We start from the raw sequence: 21,030 nt of genomic DNA on the forward strand, positions 1-21,030 counted from the left end.
TCCCTCTCCTCTCCTTTCTCTCTTCATATGTAACTTTTTTCCTGAATTGCTTGAGAGTAAGTTGCTCCATTACCGCTAAATACATTAGGGTGTATTTCCCAAAAACAAGATAAAATAATATAATGAGAAAATTTAATACAGATAAAATCAGATAATGTTACCTAATCTATAGAAGTTATTTAAATTATGCCAATTATCACCAAAATATCCTTTTTTAGTAATTTTGTGAATAGTACACACAACTTCCTTTGTAAGATATCTCTCAATTTGGATTTGTCTAATATTTCCTCAAAATTAGATTGTGGTTATGCATTTTTGGCAAGAATACTATATAAATGATGCTGTATTTTCTCAGTGTATCACAACAGGAAGCACATGACACTGTTTTGTCCAATTATTAGTTATGTTCACTAAGATTACCTACTTAAGGTAGTGTATGCCAGGTTATCCCATTGTAAATTTCCTATTTTTTTCCCTTTGTTATTAAAAGGTGATTTATGGGGAGACACTTTTAAGATCCTCATCAAATTTTCACTCAGTGGTTTTAGTACCCTCTGATGTTTCCTGTATGAATCAATTATTTTATGAAGGTTATAAAATGTTGATTTTTCTAATACTATCATTCCTCCTACATTTCTTAGTTGGTATCCTACTCTCGTTTATTTATTAGAAGTATAGGTGCATGAATTTGTTTTTATTTAATGGATTAAGACCTATTACTTTCATTATTTTGCATCTCAGATTTGCTCAAAATTTGAACAGTGGAGCTCCTCTGAGCAAACTCCCAGGGCCTTTCTGACATGCCCCATCATTTTTTGATGGGGTTCCATGGGGTGGCCTGGAAGGATACTCCAAGAGAGCTGGGCCTTATTGTGGTTGCCATAGTGCCTCTCCTGGTTATTCACATGAAGATATGAGCCCAATTGACCTCAGTGACATACTCTGCAAGAATTGTTAACCAAACAAAGGCCCAAAAAGGGCCAGTACTATTTTACTCATTGCCAGCCATATTATTCTGATGAAAACAATGCCCAGGCTATGATCAAATCTTGCTTCCTGTGACTAGACATGGAGTGAGTGACTGGTGACACCATCTATCATTTCCCTTTGGTTCATGACACCCAATAAAGAGGTCTCTTTTCTTTTTAAATGGATAGTGCTAGGCATGCTTAATTCAGTTGAATGGTAGATGGGATGGGGAAAATTCAGATGCACTAGGCTGCCTACCTTCCATCCTCATCTCTCAACTGTTTCCTCTACCTAGACCAAGTTTTCCTAGCTTTTTGTCTTAACTCTGATTCTTCAGGACTTAGCTTAGATTCTATCTCCCCAAGGAAGCTTTCTCTGACACCCTAGGAAGGTAGATGACTTCCTCACGGGCTCCCTTAGGATTTTATGCTTACTCCTGTTTTAGCACTTGTTTTGGTTTGCTTTGCTGCTGAAAGTAGATACTATAAAATGGGTTGGCATTTAACAATGGGAATTTATTAGCTTACAAGCTTACAGTCTTGAGGTCATGAAAATGTCCAAATCAAGGCATCATCAGGGAGACGTTTTCTTCTTAAAGATTGGCTGCCAGCAATCCTGGATTCTTCTGTCACATGGCAAAGCACATGGCAGCATCTGCTGGTCTCTCCCTCTCTTCTGGGTTTCCTTGCTTGCAGCTTCTTGTTTCCATGGCTTTCTCTCTTGGTCTAAATTTCATTCTCTTATCAAGGACTCCAGTAAAAGGATTAAGAACCACACTGAATGAGGTAGGTCACATCTTAAGATACTACTCACCAAAAGATCCTACTTACAGGAGCCAGTGTAGCTCAGTGGTTGAACACCAGCTTCCCACATATGAAGTCCTAGGTTTACTCCCTGGCACTAGTACCTGGAAAAAAAAAAAAAAGGTCCTACTTACAATGGGTGCATACCCAAAGGAATGGAATGGATTAACTTTAAGAACATACTTTTATGGGGTACATACAGCTTCAAACCACCACAGAATTTAATACATAGTATTAAAATTATCTTTGTATTTGCTTATCTCCCCAACTAGATGGAAGGACTGTGTATCTAACTCATTCTACCCTCAATGCTTGCATCATTCTGGCACTTATTAATAGTATAAACGTAATAACTTCTAACAAGTAGAAAGTATAGGATTCTCACATACATGAGTAATATTCTGTAAATGCTTTATTGTTGCTGCATAGATGGATAAAAAATTAGAATTTTAAAAATTATCTTTGCAAAATGTCTAAAGAAACAATTCTACACACTAGAAATCTAAAATTCAGTGTTAGCATTAGTGTCTCCTAAACCTACAAACACAAATAAGACATATTTATGACCAAGGGTAAAATTTAGCTAGGGCTTCTTATAAACAAAGGATTATATGTTAGATTATACCCTTTTCTTGGAGGTGTCATATAAAGTAAACCAACCAAATATTTTCATTAAATTTGAGTAGTCTATATTTGCCAAAATATTCTTTTTCTCTCAATTAGCACTCTAAACATGAATGATCTTACTTACTCCTTCTTTACTCCAAAAACAAATAGTAAAACATGTTTTAGTCTTGAAAAATACCAACACCAGACCATTCTCTGACTGTATTTTCCTAATGTTCACCTTCCAAAATGAAGTAAACCTAATATTACTTCACCTTTGAAAACTTCAAAGACAGAATAAAGGTGCTATAACTATAGTAACTAATCAACTATATTGTGTGTGTGTATATATATATATATATACATATAGTAACTCTTACCACTTTATTTTTCAAATTCTATCACAACCTCACTACTTTATAAAAGGTAAGAGCAAGTATTTTACAGAATTGCAATGTTTTTTGCTCTACTGCTTCAAATCCAGCAGAGTAAACACAAGTTCGGAAATTTTTATTTCCAGAGCCTGCTGACTTCACTGATTACTGTTTTGCATAAACAAGGAAATACCTATTAGAGCTGAGTACTAAGACCAAATATCAAGTAGTTGTGGTGTGAAGTATCTAATGGAAATAATAACTGTTTTAAAGACCCTTTGCCTTATCTTTGTTCTTTACCAAAAAGCAATAAAAAACTAAATACCATGTCTACATTTCTGGGATATTATTGTTCCAAGTTGGAATTTCAGTAGAGCATTGTAATAAACAATTAGGATGAGCTGTGGGTAGACATTAATGACCTCAAAGAACTTACCTTGAAGCATGCCAAGATCTGTGAAGCACCTTCTAAACACAAATGCTCACTTTCTAACTCTTTTATGGAATTCTAAGTTAGGAAATGATGATTTCTGCATGATGATCATGCATATCCTGAACTTTTTAATGTTTGAATTTAGTAAAATCTAAAACATATTTGGACAAAGCTCTCCTTAAGTCACTTTTCGAATTTTATATTCAGGCATATTTCAAACACAATTCATTTCACATGTTTCTGATTCATTTACACTTTGCTTATCAAAAATATATTTTTTTAAGAGTTAGTTTTTGTCCAAGATATCTTATGAGGTTTGGGTTTACAACACTTTAGAAACACTCAATTTTAAAGGTAGAAAGTTACTCTAAAAACTTGTACCCCAAAACTACTAATTTGGTTCGCCTGGCAAAATACTACCTATACTCTCAACAATTTTTTCTTTAATATTTCTGACATCCATATAATAAGCCCAGATATACTTACAATGTAACTAAATGTCACATTGCCATCATCTAGTCAGCATTTTTCAAACTGTGTCCTATGGTACACTCATGTCTTAAGAGATATTAAGAGGTGTTCACTGGCAGGAAGGAGGAAAAGTATGTAGGCAAATAAGTCTGGAAAATGCTGTGTTAAAATTAAACAGGTTTCTTTACTTCAAGATTTCTCAGAGCCTTTTTGTTTATAATAAATATTCAAGAGAAGGAAATAGTAAGCAATGCTTCTTGAACTTTATTTAACAATGAAACTCTTTTAACAAATGTTTTCACATGTTGTAGGCCAAGAATATTCTGTAAAACAATTTGAAAAACTGATATGCAGTCTCAAACACTAAGGAGGGGGTTGGATTTTATTTTCTACCTATCACAGTCAATGTGATAATCTGGCAAACATTTTCAGGAAAATGGGCAACTACTGTCTAGGCCTGCATGACTTGGATTATTGCATACAACTGTCACTCTGTCTCTACCTATGGCAAAGAAGAAAGTTGAGAGAAGCTTCATCAGTACCTAGGGAAATGAGAGCAGCTTGAGCCTCCACGGTTTACAGTACCAACTACATCTTGACTCCTACTACACAACCAGCAAGGGAGAAAGGGCAGAAAGTCCCAAACTAAAGAGAAAAACTGCACCCAGAATAAATACTCTAGTAACTCAGGTGCCAAAACACTAATAAAAAATTAAAATCCACACCAAGAAAGAGGAAGATATGGTCTAGCTAAAGTAACAAGGTAAGCCTCCAGATGACATAAAGGAGTTGAAACAACTAATCATAGATGTTCAAACAAATCTCCTTAATAAATTCAATGAGATGGCTAAAGAGATTAAGGATATTAAGAATACATTGGATGAGCACAAAGAAGAATTTGAAAGCATACACAGAAAAATAGCATATCTCATGGGAATGGATGGTGCAATAAATGAAATTTAAAATATATTGGAAACATTTAACACCAGATTTGAGGAGGCAGAAGAAAGGATTGGTGAATTTGAAGAAATGGCCTCTGAAAGTGAACATACAAAAGAAAAGATGAAGAATGGGAAAAAATGAACAAGGTCTCAGGGAAATTAATGACAGCAAGAGATGTACAAACATACCTGTCATGGATGTTCCAGAAGGAGAAGGGAAGGGGAAAGAGGCACAGGGAATATCTGAAGAAATAATGATAGAAAGTTTCTAAACCCTATTGAAGGAGATAGATGTCCATGTCCAAGAAGCACAACGTACTCCCATTTGAATAAATCCAAAAAGACCAGCTCCAAGACACTACTACTCAGAATGACAAGTACTAAAGACAAAGAGAGAATTCTGAGAGCAGCAAGAGAAAAGCAATGCATAACATAAAAGGGATACCCTATAAAATTAAGTGCTGATTTCTCACCAGAAACATGAAGGCAAGAAGACAGTGGTATGATATATTTAAGTTTCTGCAAGAGAAAAACTTCCAGCCAAAAATCTCATATCTGGCAAGATTGACTTTCAAAAATGATGGCGAGTTTAGAATATCCACAGATAAACAGAAACTGAGAGAGTTCGTAACCAAGACACCAAATTTGCAGGAAATACTAAAGGGTATGCTACAGCCTGAACAGAAAAGACATGAGAAAGAGGCCTGGAAGAGAGTCTAGAAACGAAGATTATATCAATAAAAGTAACCAAAAGTATCAAAAGAGTGTTGAAACCAAAATATGACAGATAAAACCCAAATATTCAGGAATAAACTTAACCAATGATGTAAAGCACTTATATTCAGAAAACTACAACTCAACGTTAAAAGAAATTTTTTAAAAAGACCTAAATAATTGGAAGAACATCCCATGCTCACAGACTGGAACGCTGAATATCATTAAGATGTCAATTCCACCCAAATTGATATACAGATTCAATGCAATCCTGATAAAAATTTAACCAGCATTTTTTAATTAAATGGAAAACATGATTATCAAAATTATTTGGAAGGGTAAGGTGTCCCAAATAGCCAGAAACATCTTAAAAAGGAAAAGCAAAGTTAGAGGACTCTCACTCCCAGATTTTAAATCATATTACCTAGCTACAGTGGTAAAAACAGCATGGCACTGGCATACAGACAGACACATAGACCAATGAAACTGAACTGATGGTTTAGAAATAGACCCTCACATGTATGGTCAAGTGATTTTTGACTAGCCTGTCAAACCCACCCTGCTCTGGCAGAACAGTCCACTCAACAGATGGTCCTGGAAGATCTGGATATCCATAGCCAAAAGAAGGAAAGAGAACCCCTATCTCACACCTTATACAAAAATTAACTCCAAATGGAACAAAAACCTAAAGATAAGAGCAAGAACTATAAAACTTCTAGAAAAAAATGTAGAAAAACATCTTCAAGACCTGGTTGTAAGTGGTGGAGATAAGAGGAGGACTGAGATGGACTAGTGATGCTTAATGTTTGTAGAAGTTTTTTTTTTCTCTTTTACACCACTTTATTAAGGTCTGTATATTTATAACATTTTGCAAATATAAACAGTCATCCAATAAACACATTCAGAATAAAAAATGTTTTCTTAACACCTCATTGTAAAAGGCAAGACAATTTATTCTCCTCTAGCAGAGTGCTTTCTGATGCACATAAATTAAATTAAAAGAACTGGAGGCCTCTCCGCCCCAGGGCTGGTACTTCCTGCTCACCAGCTGGCCGGGACTGCAGGAACGGAGATGGGGCACTAGGCTTCACGGCTTCTGACCTTAAGAAGCAGAACCCACCCCAACGTCTGCGCGTCCTGGGCCACCTGGACCGGCTTGGGGCGGGCAAGCAGGGACGGCCATGCGGGCAAGGACAGCCACGCCAGCAGTCGCCAGGGTGCTCAGAGCAGACAAATATGGGCCTGCAATTCCACCACTAGAGACTCAAACATGTTGAACGTGGCATGCTGCCGACACAAGAGCATGGGGAAACTTCCCTCCCTCCATGGGTAAAACAAAAGACCATCTCCTGACAAAAACTGTACATGGAAGTTAAACCTTAAATAACTTTACTGTAAAAGTATGGAAATGTATAGAGTTGATGGTAACACATTATAGTGAGTAACAGCTGGTTTATAAATCAGAATGTGGCTGAAAAGTGTAGTCTAGGGTGTAAATGCCAACCGAAAGAAAGGTAGAGAATAATCTAGGGACTAAATAAAACAGTAAAGCCAGAGGTGGATGAGAATTGTGGATAATGGTACAGATGCAAGAGTGTCCTTTTTGAGCTACAGCAGATGTATGTCACTATTGCACTATTGGTGGGAATGTGGAGAAGCATGGGAAAAATACAACTGGAATGATCTATGGACTGTGGCTAACAGTAATAATAAAATATTCATGCATCTATGCCAAAGATGTACTGTGTTGATATTAGGGGAGTATGAAAAAAGTGTGCCAAATGTATGTAATGAACCTGGTAAAAGTCTGATGAAATATTATCTCATAATCTGTAAAAAATGTGCTATCACAGTGTAGTGTGTTGATAGAGGGGTGTTATATGGGAATTCTGCACACATACATGATTGTAAGTTTATAACATCTGTCACAAAAATATATTTAACAAATAATACTAGGGTGGTTTGGGGGAAAATACACATAAAGTCAAATAAGGACTATAGTTAGCAGCAAGATCTTGACAATAATCTGTCATCATTTGTAACTAATATCTCATAACAATGCAGGTGTTGGTGGTGGGGTGATGTATTGGACTCCTGTATGATATGCATGTTTGCTTTTAAGTTCACAACTTTTACTACGCACTTATTGTTTATATATGTTCATGTATAAATGATATTAAAATAGTAATAATAATGTGGGTTTGGGGAAAAATACACCAAATGTAAGATACTTTGGTTGGTAGTAATATTTTGAGGATGCTCTTTAATCACTAGTTAAAAATGTTTCACAACAATGCAAGGTATTGTTGGTAGGGTGAGGTATGAGAGCCCTATATAATGTTATCTATGTTTGTTTTATTATAAGTTCATAACTATTACTATACACTTAGTGTTTATGTATGCTTATGTATGAGTGATATACTTCAATAAATTTTTTAAAAAGAAAAAAAATCAATGTAATTCACCAGCTTAAGTAACAAGCAAACATACACACATCAAAAGCATTTTTTAAATCATCTCAGAAGATGCAGAAAAGGCATTTTTTCCCTGAAATGTAAAGTTTGCTTAACTTTTGAGAAATGAGACAATGTAATTCACCATGTTAATATTCATACAAGGAATTGGAAAAAATTCAACACCCGTTCATAATAAACTCAACAAACTAAGAATAGAAAGAAACCTCTTCAACCTGATAAATGATATTTATAAAAAATCTATAACCAATGTCTTTTTTTTATGATTTTTTAAAAATTTTATTCATTTTGTAAAAATATTACATTCAAAATATATGAGGTCCTATTCAACCCCACCACCCCCACCCCACCACTCCCCCCCCCCCCCAGCAACACTCACTCCCTTCATCATGACACATCCATTGCATTTGGTTAAGTACATCTCTGGGCATCTCTGCACCTCATGGTCAATGGTCCACATCATAGCCCATACTCTCCCACGTTCCATCCAGTGGGCCCTGGGAGGATTTACAATGACCGGTGATTGCCCCTGAAGCACCATCCAGGGCAACTCCAAGTCCCAAAAACGCATCCACATCTCATCTCTTCCTCCCATTCCCCATACCCATCAGCCACCACAGCCACTTTTCCCACACCAATGCCACCTTTTCTCTGTGGACCTTGGATTGGTTGTGTCTGTTGCACCTCTATGTCAAGAGGAGGCTCAGATTCCACATGGATACTGGATGCAATCCTCCTGCTTTCAGTTGTAGGCACTCTAGGCTTCATGGTGTGGTGGTTGTCCTTCAACTCCATCTCAGCTGAGTGGGGTAAGTCCAATAAATCAGAGTGTAGGAGCTGAAGTCTGTTGAGGCTCAGGGCCTGGCTATCCTACTGTCAGTCCAGAGATTCCAATCCCCTAAATATATCTTATACCCCAACACCAACTACAATTCCAGTAAAGTAGCATGAAAGTCTTGTGAAAAGAGATCCCATCTGAGTCCAGTTCCATCACGCAGAAACACCAGCTCCAAAGAAGGGCCATCTGACATGGCAGTGAACCCCATCTGCCATGACCATAGAACCCGTGGGTCTCTTTAGCCCTCAAAGGAACCAGTACCTGGGGTTGTATCTACTTTATCTGTCTCTTAGACTCTGCTCAGTTGTGCATAAGGGCAATCCTTCTGACAACCTCCAGACTCTTTTTTAGAGACTCATAGCCATATAAACTCATTTCTCCTTTCCATTTCCCCCTTATGTTAGGTCAAACAGCATTTTAAAGTCATGTTATTATATGTAGACAGGGATATTCTGTTGATCCGCATTGAACCTTTAATTCAAGGTCATTTTCTAGTTGCATCATCAGTTGGTACTTGGTAGTGATCCCTCGGTGCCAGGGAGGCTCATCCCCGGGTGTCATGTCCCATGCTGGGGGGAAGGCATTGCATTTACATGCTGAGTTTGGCTTCGAGACTGGCCACATTTGAGTAACATGAAGGCTGTCAGGAGGAAATTCCTAGGCACTATAACCAATGTCTTACCTATGGGAAATAGACTGAATGCTTCCCCTAAGACTGGGAACAAAGCACAAACATATAGTCTAACCACTTCTCTTCAACACTGTACTGGAGGCCCCAGTCAGAACAATAAGGGAAAAAATAATAAGTCATACAGATTAGAAGGGAAGAATACAGATAGGATAGATGGCATGATTATTTATGTAGAAAATCCTAAGGAGTCAACAACAAAAAAAACCTACCAGAACTAATAAATGAATTTAGTGAGGTCACAGGACAAAAGACTCAAGTTTAATATACAAAAATCAATTGTATTTCTATGTACCAGCAATAAACAACTGGAAATTTAAACTCAAAAAAGCAATCACATTTAAAATAGCATCAAAAAGGTAGAAATACTTAGGAATAAATTTAACAAAACGTGTGCAAAATCTGTACAAGGAAAACTGTCAAACACTGCTGATAAAAATTTAAAATGACATATACAAAAGAAATACACATACTATCAGAAAATTCAATACTCTTTAAGATACCAATTCTCATCAAATGAATCTACAGATTCAATATAATCCCAGACAAATCCCTAGCAGGAATTTTTATAGAAATTGTTAGATTTACTCTAAAAATTATATTAAAATATAAAATACCTAATTTAACCAAAACAATTCTGTAAAGAAACTTCAAATTTAAAAGCAATTTTTTTAAGCTAAGAAATAAACTTAATTTTTATTTTCAGGCTGGTGCGTTTGCTCTTTTAGGCCTTTAACATTGAAGGGCACATGATGACAGAACAACAAATGTTGTTTTAATTAAAGTTTTTTGTGCTAAGGTAAAGATATGAAAAAGAATTTCTTTGGGAAATGGATGTGGCTCAACCAATTGGGCTCCTGTCTACTATATAGAAGGTCCAGGGTTCAATGCCCAGGGCCTCCTGGTGAGGGCAAGCTGGCCCACGCAGTGAGCTGGACCACATTGAGTGCCAGCCCATGCGGGAATGCCACCCCACGCAGGAAAGCCACCCTGCACAGGAGTGCCAGCCGATGCTGAGAGCTGGTGCAGCAAGATGACACAAGAGACACAGAGGAGAGAAAATAAGAAAACATAGCAGAACAGGGAGTTGAGGTGATGCAAGAGATTAATCACCTCTCTCCCATTCCGGAAGATACCAGGATTGGTTCCCAGAGCTACCTAATGAGAATACAAGCTGACATAGAAGAACACACAGCAAATGGACACAGAGAGCAGACAAGGCGGTGAACAGCGAGGGGGAGGCGGGAAAAAATAAACCTTTGAAAAAAGTTTCTTTAAACAATTTCATAAATGTAACTCAGAAGCATCCTCACTGTCTATAACATAATGTGCTTGAGCCCTTCAAGTAAAATTTAAAGTAATTTAAAATATATATTATATATTTGCAATTATTTTAACTCATTCAATAGTTTGTAGTCTGTTAATGGAATGAAATAGAAAGGCAGTCCACATTCATGATGTTTTGAAGATAAAATTACTTCAGAAATCAATTGAAAACCTTATTCATGTTCTATGTATAGCCATTGTGATAAGACCTAAAATATAAGTGGCCACAAGTTAATTTTTGATTCACACTTAACTATTAAGTAGAGAGGTGCCAGCGATTCCACATCCTCATTGTAGGAAGCCTTACGGCTACAATGCAAACCACTTCCAGGAAAACAGTACACTAGGCCCTGAGGAGATAGTTGTTTTCTGCTCAAACTCCTACTCAAAAAATAAAGTTTTTATAAATGTTCCTTTATTCTTTTTACCTTTTCTTCCTTTTGTTGTTCTTTTGCAGATGGAAGAAGAGAAGCAATAACTTCTTTTCTTCCCAAGTCTTCCCCTAACTTTGCTCAGACACTTAAGTGACAGAATTTATCTATCACACCATAGTGTCAGGATTGAACATCTCTATGACCAATCACAACATCTGCAATACTCTGAGTCTTTACTGCACATGCAGCATCAGCGACAGCACACTTATTTGTAGTACATAAAATGTTGATCTTTAAGGCAAACTCACAGGGATTATATGGAGTCAGCACTTGCTTATGTGTTCACTGGTTATCTGCATAAAAAATTAGCTCTGTGGGAAAAACAAAAACAGGAAAATTTCCTTCCACTAACTCTGGTTGTCTTTTTCGTTGATGCATTGGCACTAACCCCCTTGCGGCAGTTTCTGTTTTACAGTCACATCCGTTTGGGACTTTTCTTAGTTCAGTTTAAAAAAAATCCAAAGCATTTTGGCAATCTGGGCAACACTGGCTCCTCTGAAAGCAGCTGGGATTACTCCTTCTGTCCTTTTCAGCCTCTCTAGGAAGGGCTACTGGGATACTAGACGATTCACCTGCCACCTCCTTCCGTCTTAGAGGATGAGCCCGTCTGGGTTGTGGGTGGGAAGGAGGAGGAAAAGTGGAGTTTGGGCCAGGATGGGGGGAAATAGGATCCGGGGGTGGGGCCTTGCTTTTGGTCCCTAACCTCTCTGGGTTTTGGTGAGGCAGGGCACGCGGCCGTTTGGTTAACACAATTGGCAAACTCTGTGCCTTGAGATGTCTCGTCTCACACTGAGTGAGTACATGGAGCGGGTAGTCTTTCGCCCCACTGTCGCTCCCGCCTCCCACGGCTGCCTCCCTTCTCACTTCCCCTGTTCTGCAAGGCCGCAGAGGTTTCGGTTCCCCTCCTCCCACAGCTCGCTCACATGCGCAGCACCAGACCCCCTCCCCCTTCAGCTCGCATGCACAACCCCCGACCTCCCCCTGGTCACCCATAACCAATCAGCAACCTTCCTCCCGTTCACTGCCTTATATGGTAAAACCCTGTACCAGCTATTACCTTAGCCTATATAAGCTCTTGTAACCCTGAATAAATTGGACTTGCGCCATCCGCCTTGCTCTCCGCGGTCGTCCTTCGCATCGCAGTGCGTCCTCCGCATCGCAGTGCGTCCTCCGCATCGCAGTGCGTCCTCAGCTCCTGCTCCGCCACTCCGCAGACCCTCCGCACCAGGAGATTTCCACCCGCACCTAACCTCTCTGGGTTTCTTCAAAAGCAATTTTGAGTGAAACAAAGTTAGAAGACATACTATTGGACTTCAAGACTTACTATAAAGCTACCAAGATAGTGTGATACTGGCTTAAAGAAAGAAATACATCAGAGGTGTAGAATAAAGTCCAGAATACACCTACACATACATGATCAACTGCTTTTCAACAAATGTACCAAGTTAATGCATTAGTTTCTTCAACTAGGATAACTGGAACAACTAGATATCTACATGTACAAGTTGAAACTCAACCCTTATCTCATATTTTATATAAAGATTAACTCAAAATGGATCATAGACCTAAATGTAAGAACAAAAGTTATAAAACTTCTAGCGTCAGAACCTAGGGGATGGGGAAGGAATAGAGAATAGGTAGGTAAGACTTAAGATGTACAGAGTTCCTATTTGGAACTATGGAAATGTTTGGTAATAAATGATGGTAATAGTAGCACAACATTGTGAATATAATTAACAGCACTGAAATATATATCTGAATGTGGTTAAAAGGGGAAATGTTAGGTTGTATATATGGTAATAAAATAAAATTTTTAAAATAAATCCATGGAATTACACTACACAGTGAACCTAAAGTTAAAACCATGAACTATAGTTAATTGTGCAATTACAAAAATGTGCTTTCATCAACCCTAAGAAAGGTACCACACCAATATAAAGGGTTAATAATAAGGTGGTATATGAGAACCCTGTATTTTATGCATGATTGTGCTTTAAACCCACAACTTCTCTAACGAAAAAAAAATTAGAAAATATAGAAGAAAATCTTTGTGACATTTGATTAGATTTCATGGGTAAGACACAAAAGGCATGAATCATAAAAATCCAAATAATCAGCAAATTGGTCTTCACCAAAAGTAAAAGATAATTGCTTTTCAAAAGACACTGTTAAGAAAATGAAAAGGCAATTCAAAGAGTGGGAGAAAATAGTTGCAAAAGATGTTATCTAATAAAGGACTTGTATTCAAAATATAAAGGAGCTCTTAATACTCAAAAGGAAAAAAATGACCCACCTAATTTCTTAAAATAGACAAAAGATTTGAACAGACTACCTCTCAAAAAAATAGATACACAATTGATAAATTAAGCATAAAAGATGATCAACATCATCAGTCATTAGGAAAATACAAATTAAAACCATAATGAGATTCAACTACATAACCACTAGAGTAACTAAAATTAAAATATTAATAACACTAAAAAATACCAAGAATATGGTGCAACTGAACTTTCATACATTGCCACTAGGAATATGAAATTATATAATCACTTGGAAAACAGAATTGTAGACTTAAAACTGGCAAATTTTACTTTACGTAATTTATATCACAATAAAGTTGATTTTTTTAAAAAACGACAAAATTCTTTAAGTTAGTAAAATAAAATTCTGTTAATATCTTACGCTGGTTTAACATTTTTGAAATGCTACTCAATTTTTCCCCCTTCTTCTTTTTAGACTATTCATTCAAGCAGTTTCTAGGCTCACCTTGCCTAGGGAAATGAGTGAACAAAAAGTAACAAAAAGGAGTCTTTTTCCTGACTTTCCTGAGGAAATCCTAGGCCTTGAAGAATAATAAAAATGACTCAGAACGAATGCTCATCAGAGCCACACAAATTACTAGCGTAAAACAAAGGGCATGTGGCAGGGAGCTGAGGTGGTTCAAGTGATTGGGGTCCCCCATCTACCAAAAGGGAGGCCTCAGGTTCGAATCCGAGGCCTCCTGGTAAAGGCAAGCTGGCCTGGGACACTGCAGATAGCGGATGGCCTGGGCCACCGTGGAGAGTTGTGCCACTGCAGAGAGCTGAGAGTAGACAGCAAGCATAAACAGCAAGAGGGGAGAAATAAAGTAAAATAAATATTTTTTTAAAGGGTGGAAGTAATACAGGGACTGGAGTGAGCAAGCCGTGTAAGGAACCACTATGCAGCAAAAGTATAAATACTTCCACATAGAATGTTACTCCAGTGTTGCCAGATCATTTTTCTCTCAAAAAGAAATTCAGACTTTTATGTGAATTTTACCAATTTTTAAAAATAATGTCCAAACAAAAAGCACTTCTGTGAATCAAATTCTGTCCATGTATTTGCAACATCTGGATTTCCAGTATCTGCCATAGAAAAGAGCACATACACAAAAAGAGCAAGACCTCCTCACCTTCCAGACTAGAAGAAAATTCCTTGGAATGGGAAAAAAAAGATTCAAGGAGGAACAATGAATATATGGCAAGAAGATTCCACAGAATTGGGGAATTGCTTTACTGGATGAAATTTATGGATGGGAATGAGGGATGAATCAGCATCACAGTAACCTGTGATGACAAACTACCTACAGAATCACAATGAAAGATGATCATTTCTACAGATGCCACCCTGCAGAAAGATAAAGATGACCAGAAATAACAGAGCCACAGGAAAAGGTGAGGGATCCCTAATAGACAATAAAATTTCAGCCACCTAGGCAGAAAGGGCCCAACACAGAAAACTACACTGAGATACCAAAAAAAAAGTATATTTCTTGAGCATCTAACATTGTAGACTGAAATGTGCCTCTAAAGTCTGCTCTATCCTCAAAGCAAAGAGACCAGGGAGGGCACGTTATTTTGTTTATTTTCTTTGGATGAATTATTCTAAATAAACAATAGATTTTATAATATGCCTTATAGATGGGCCACCAGAGCAGAAGACTTTGATTCACTGCTACTCAATGGTCTTCAGATGACCTCTGTAACAATTTTACTAGACAAACTGAGCTATCAAACACATTTATTAAGTTTCCCAAACTCATCTGCAAGTCATAAATTACTTTATGACAAGTATAGATGATTAGCAACACTGGACGAAGTGACTAAACTTAATTCTGCAACTATTTAAATAAGTACAATAACAATACTGCCAGAATCCATTGGTGGCATTGTTGGTCTGAGGGGCTAACCACAGGAAGCAACAGGGTGGTCACAACATGTGTGTACAACATATAAATATACAAATTTGTATTTTCTATTTTTTGTAAAATGATCTATACTTTTAATTGCCAGAAAATTAGAAAGCATGTTTTAAGATAGAAGACAAATCTTTTAATTACACCTTTAATATATTTTTTGAAATTGAACAGCACATCGTCTGATTAAACATGATTAATATCCAGATCAACACCATGACAATTACCCAAGTAATTTAAGCAAAGAGCCAATCTTAGCGTTAATTTTCAGATAATTAACTGAGTACTTATGGCAGCTGTGGTACAAAAGGTCCTTGGTTATATTCACTTCTACTGGCCTCTTAAAGAAAAAATTGACAAGATCTTTCTAGAAAAAGAGCTATTCCATGATGGCACCACAGTATTCTTCCAGAGGTAAAACAGACTTTCAGCAGTGTCATCCACTGCAAACTATTCCTGAACAGCCATCTCCCTTTCCTATGACAGTATGTATATTAATAAACGCAACTGCATAACTGCTTAAGCATTTGCCTGGTACCTAGCAGCTTTGCCTTCATCTGAGAAAACATTCCCAGAATGAAGTGAGATTACTTAGCCTCCTCATTCTCAGTCCTCTAAGTATGATGATTTTCCATCACACTTTAAATAAAATCTAAGGACTTGACTGTGGTCTATCAGGCACTATATGATCTGGCCCCTGTCTAACTTTACCTCATTTCCTATCACTCTATCCCCCATCCACTGTGGTTCTTGCTGATCCTCGAATACATCAAGCAAAAGCCTTTACACTTGACTCATCCCACTGCCTTGTCACTCACATGGCTTGTTCCCTCACTTCACGCAGATTTCTGCTTAAATATCACCTTCACAGAGAAAACTTCATTGGCTATCCTTTCTAAAATAGCGTACTATGTTACTCTCTATCCCATTACTCTATTTTTCTTCATAGCAAATCAAAAAGACATATTTACTACTCTGTTGAACTTAAGTTCCATGAGGAGGGACAGGGACTTCTCATTCACCAGAGCCTAGAATTCTTCCTGCTACAAACTGGCACTGAGAAAATATTTGTTGAATCAACCAAGTGGGATGATTTGATTATTCAAGGAAAGCTTTCAGCAAATGCTAGTGACCATGGAATGAGGAGTAAGACCAGTGACGGTTAGAGTGGCTATGTGAACCTAGCATACATGGGAATGGAAAAGGTAAAAGGCTGGAGGAACTGGACAGCACCAGAATTACAGTGACATTTTTACTAGTTGGAGGACGGTAGGAGGGATGAAAACAAAAGGAAGAATGCCAGGCCTCAGATAGTAGAGGCCTGAACAGCAGAATGGAGGAAAATCTGTCATTTCTTCTCCCATCCACTCTCCCACCTCATTCGCCCACCTCATCTTCCTCTCATGTTGCCCCAGTTTCTACCCATTTTTGCCATCTCCTTTCCTCTTCTTTTGCTTCTTACGATACATTGTTTTTCACTTGAATATTATCCTCAAAGAATTTTTTTCCTGTGAATTAGCAGTCTCAGCTGAAGAAAAGTTCTCTTCTAAGAAACTGTTGATTGTATTTGATATTCATTTATGTGCCAAAGAGAACACCAACATCATCACCAGTATCAAGTGTTCACCATGAATGCAGCAAACTGAAAGAATCATGAAGCCATTCCTTTTCACCTCCTACATCAGGAATTCAGAATGTTAGGGGACTTCGTCTGCTTAATTTTCTTCTCTTCCTTCTCTAGAATGGTAATGATTAATTTATGTGTCAACTTTGCTAGGTTATATGGCCAGATATTTGGACAGTTGTTACTATGGAGGCCTTTCATAGATGGGATTAGCGTATACAATCAGTTGGCTCTAAGTAAAGGAGATCACCCTCCATAATATGGGTGGGTCTCATACAATCAGTTGCAGGTCCTAACAGCAAGAACTGAGGGTTTCAGAGAGCAAAAGACTTCTGCCTCAAGACTACACACTCCACTCCTTCCTGTGTTTCCAGCCTAAGGTATGTGGATTCAAGAATTCAACATCACTCTCACCACCAACTCTCCAGCCTCTAGCCTGCCCTACAAATTCAGACTTGCCAGTGCCCACAATCACATGAGTAAATTCCTTATTATAAATCTTTTAGTGTATGTGTGTATATATATATGAGGATATATACACACATATCCTGTTGGTTCAGTTTCTCCGGAGAACCCTGACTGATACAAGAGCACATCTTTAAAACACAATCAACATCTTTGATTTCTAGCTTCACATTTTATTTTTTAAAAATCATAATATACCCACTAAAGTCCTAAACCTGACACTAATTTTTTTATTAAGTTGATCCCAGTGCTTATTAAAGTTGAAATAAATGAAAACTGCCAAGCAGCCCCACTCAGGCTTATAGATTGTGTGTATGCATTTATCCACACCCCTTACCAAATGACATTGCACTTGGCACCCAGCTAGACCTTTTGAGTAATAATCTCTAATACATTAGCAGGAGTCAATATAATAATAACTATTAATTTCTGTCAAGTACCTCCCAAAATACTACACCCTATGAGGTCAAATTACTCATTTTGAAATTCATCCATAGGAGATTACAGGTAGAAACATAATCCCTGTAATTCAAAATGAGTTCTGGGCAAATAAACCATAGATCAAAACTTAAGGAGAAATTCAGTGAAGTTCTCATTTTTTGCTCATTAGTCTTATAAGAGAGAAGAAAAAGCAAAGCTAGGAGAAATGGTTTTGTTTTTTTTTTAAGTATCATGACAAGGCTTTAAGATTTATAAACTACATGATAACCTACACAGAGTTAATCAATATAACCCAATAACAAACTAGATACACAGTCTCAAGCCATTTATTCAGTAATTTTGGTAACTAAGATTAAAAGAATTCCAGTTATAACCATAAATTAAGGGAAAAAGAAGTTAATTCTATAACTTAAAACTCAAAAGCCCAGACCAGATGATCAAATGGAGCCCCTTATTTGAATCAATCAGCTTATATAACCCAAGGGCTTTCCTCATCACTATACTTTTTATAATAGTTTAGATAGGGTAATAATGCTGTGCCCCTTTCCCTAAGAATAAAAAATCTCCCAGAAATACAGTGTGGGATAAAACAGTAAGTACACTATTATGTTTATGTCCTTCCAAAGTCTAAAATTTAACTAGGTTTGTCACAGATGGTTGGCACAACCAAGCCGAGCCCTGAAGACCTGTATATCAAACTATGATATCCCATTTCCTCTTTCAAGGCACACTCTCCTCTTTTTAGCATCCCTTCTCTAGGACCCTCATGCCGCTGCTTACTTCCGAATGACCATCCCCACTCCTAAATTCATCTCTCCAAGGCTTGCCCTCATCAGGCAAGTACTCCATGCAGTTGACTAGCCTCTAAGTCCCAACAACCTACCATCAAAAGCTTACCTATTTCTTTTTATCTTCTTTCAGTTTCCTTGTCTGAAACTATTCTGACAAACTAATCCAATATACTGATAAAAATCCTGTGTTATACCTCCTAAATCAAAATTTACAATAACAGGGTCGATCAGTGGATAATTCTTTAACCCAAAATAATGACTAGCAGGCATAATTTTGGCTCACTAACAGAGATAGGTAGTTGTGGGAAAGCTCTTTGTCAGTACCCTCTAAATTACTTCATGAAAACAAACTATACATATACCTAGAATAAGGCTATGAGAAAAACCAACTCGATCTCAGTAAATAATCACAGTATTATAGAATTTCACTGTAGGAAAAAGCCTTGGAGTTGATCTAGTTTATAGGCTTTCTAAGGCCAAAAACTTAATTCTTTCTCCACAGCACATAATACAATGACTTACACGTAGTAAACACTCAAGAAACACATCCTGAATTCATAAATAGTCAAACCTCTGATACATTAATCTCCTCTATTTCTTTCCCTATTTCATCTTTTCAATTCACCACACCCACACTCCTTATCTTTGATGTTGTACATTTAAGTCTAGGGTAAAAGTTGATAGGGCTAATGTAAAATATGTATAGCTAACAACACGAGTATATTAAGTTTTTTTCTTAGTTCTAAGACTGAAGGCTGCTAACATCAATGCAAAAAATTAAGAGCTGTGACTTCTCTGACATATACTCACTGGAAAATGTGACAAGTGTAGAATATAGCAACTGTATAACTACTGCTTGAGCAACCTGGCCTTAAGGATTTGTCTATATTAGTACAAGGATTAATTTATCAATTGTGAAAGACTACATCTAACTTTAGGTTAGATTGATCTGGCTTAAAACATAACACATCTCCCTAAAGCATTCCCATTATTAAATAACTGATAACCATAAAAGGTTAAGTATTTACAGAACAAAAATATTAAACAATAGAAGAGCAGCAAAATATTCTCTTATTTTTCACTAACTTGTTAACTTAATGAAATGTGACATAACTATCAGTGTAGTGCAATAAAATGAAATAGTGCCCAGTGTAAAAAGAAAATATGAAAATTCCAAATGACAATGGAGGAAATAAAAATTATGTTTTTCTTTTCCATTCTTATATTCTTTGCATTGGTTAAGCATATGCCTTTGTTATCTACATACTATAATAAAAGTAAAATTGGTTGCCAAAGTGCCTAGATGGAGACTTCAAATATAACTAAATAAAATTATATTTCTCTGTACCCTATACAAGTTCCACCACACAAGATCCAGTTCTCATTTCCCTGTTAGAAGCTGTAATAAATGCACCTAAACAAACAAAACTACATGAATAACTCTCAGAAGTAGCACACATAGATATTATATCTTTGTTGAAATCTCAAGTCTTACATTAGCCAAATATTTAAATCACTTTTTAAAAAGAATATATTAAAATTCTACATTCATATTGTGTTTATCTTTTGTGTAAGTGGATGTATTCCTAGCAACATGTTTGTGCCTGATGTTACTCATGTAAATGAAAGCATACAGTCATTTTAAGGGATTAATAGAAAAACAGACATCTGCATGGAACATTTCCCTCATTAGATATTATCATGTTAGCATATTTTTGCTATTTCTGATTTTACTACAAAATAAAATGAGCTGATTTTTACTCCTAAGTTTCTCTATAATGTATATTGCCAATAGTGCAAATACTTTTAATGCACATTAGAAGACTTATTTTCCTCTAAAAATTGCTAAAGAAATTAGCCCCGAAGAGGCCTCCCAACACATAAAAATTAAAATATGACTTAGTCAAACTGGTATCCAAGGTACCATTTATATCAAATATTGCTTGGAAATTGTCATAGTGGGTAGAGTTACTCACAACTGAGGGAGTGCTGAGTTCCTATCTGGGGGAACTCTGTCACATTCCCCAATGGAACAGCAACAATCTCCCAAGTGCAAGGGCACAGACAAGTGAAGGATGGTCCAATGATGGGCCCTTGATACTGATGACTATGCTTATGAGCCTGTGTGCTTGAAATTCCAACTAGGCTTACAGCTACAGAGTGCCTAAAAGTTACCTCCTGAGAGCCTCCATATTGCTCAAATGTGGTCACTCTCTAAGCCAAACCCAGCATGTAAATGTATTACCTTCCCCCCAGGGTGGGACATGACTCCTGGGAATGAGCCTCCCTGGCGCCTAGGGATTACTACCAATCACTAACTGGTGATGCAACTGGAAAAAGACCTTTGAGTTTATATGGCTAAGAGGCTTCAAAATGACTTGGGAGGTCATTAGAGGGGTCACACTTATGCACACCTCAGCAG

At 37.1% G+C, this 21,030-nt stretch overlaps 1 long non-coding RNA gene and 1 pseudogene across 17 annotated transcripts in view; both read right to left on the bottom strand.

The window, feature by feature from the left end:
- LOC105747308 (uncharacterized) overlaps positions 1-21,030 on the bottom strand; it is a 232,195-nt gene that overhangs the window by 96,349 nt on the left and 114,816 nt on the right. For 6 of the 17 annotated variants that reach the window (XR_009180549.2, XR_009180550.2, XR_011646241.1 and 3 more), the window contains one exon: positions 1,800-1,876. This is a non-coding gene — a long non-coding RNA (uncharacterized lncRNA). Of the gene's footprint in view, positions 1-1,782; positions 1,877-12,128; positions 12,334-21,030 lie in introns of all 17 variants that reach the window. The other 11 variants (XR_011646245.1, XR_011646236.1, XR_009180544.2 and 8 more) reach the window with 3 other exon arrangements.
- LOC139436817 (motile sperm domain-containing protein 1 pseudogene) lies at positions 10,736-11,527 on the bottom strand (annotated as a pseudogene).

Source organism: Dasypus novemcinctus, chromosome 2 (genome assembly GCF_030445035.2).
Source record: "Dasypus novemcinctus isolate mDasNov1 chromosome 2, mDasNov1.1.hap2, whole genome shotgun sequence".
NCBI classification, from domain to species: Eukaryota; Metazoa; Chordata; class Mammalia; order Cingulata; family Dasypodidae; genus Dasypus; species Dasypus novemcinctus.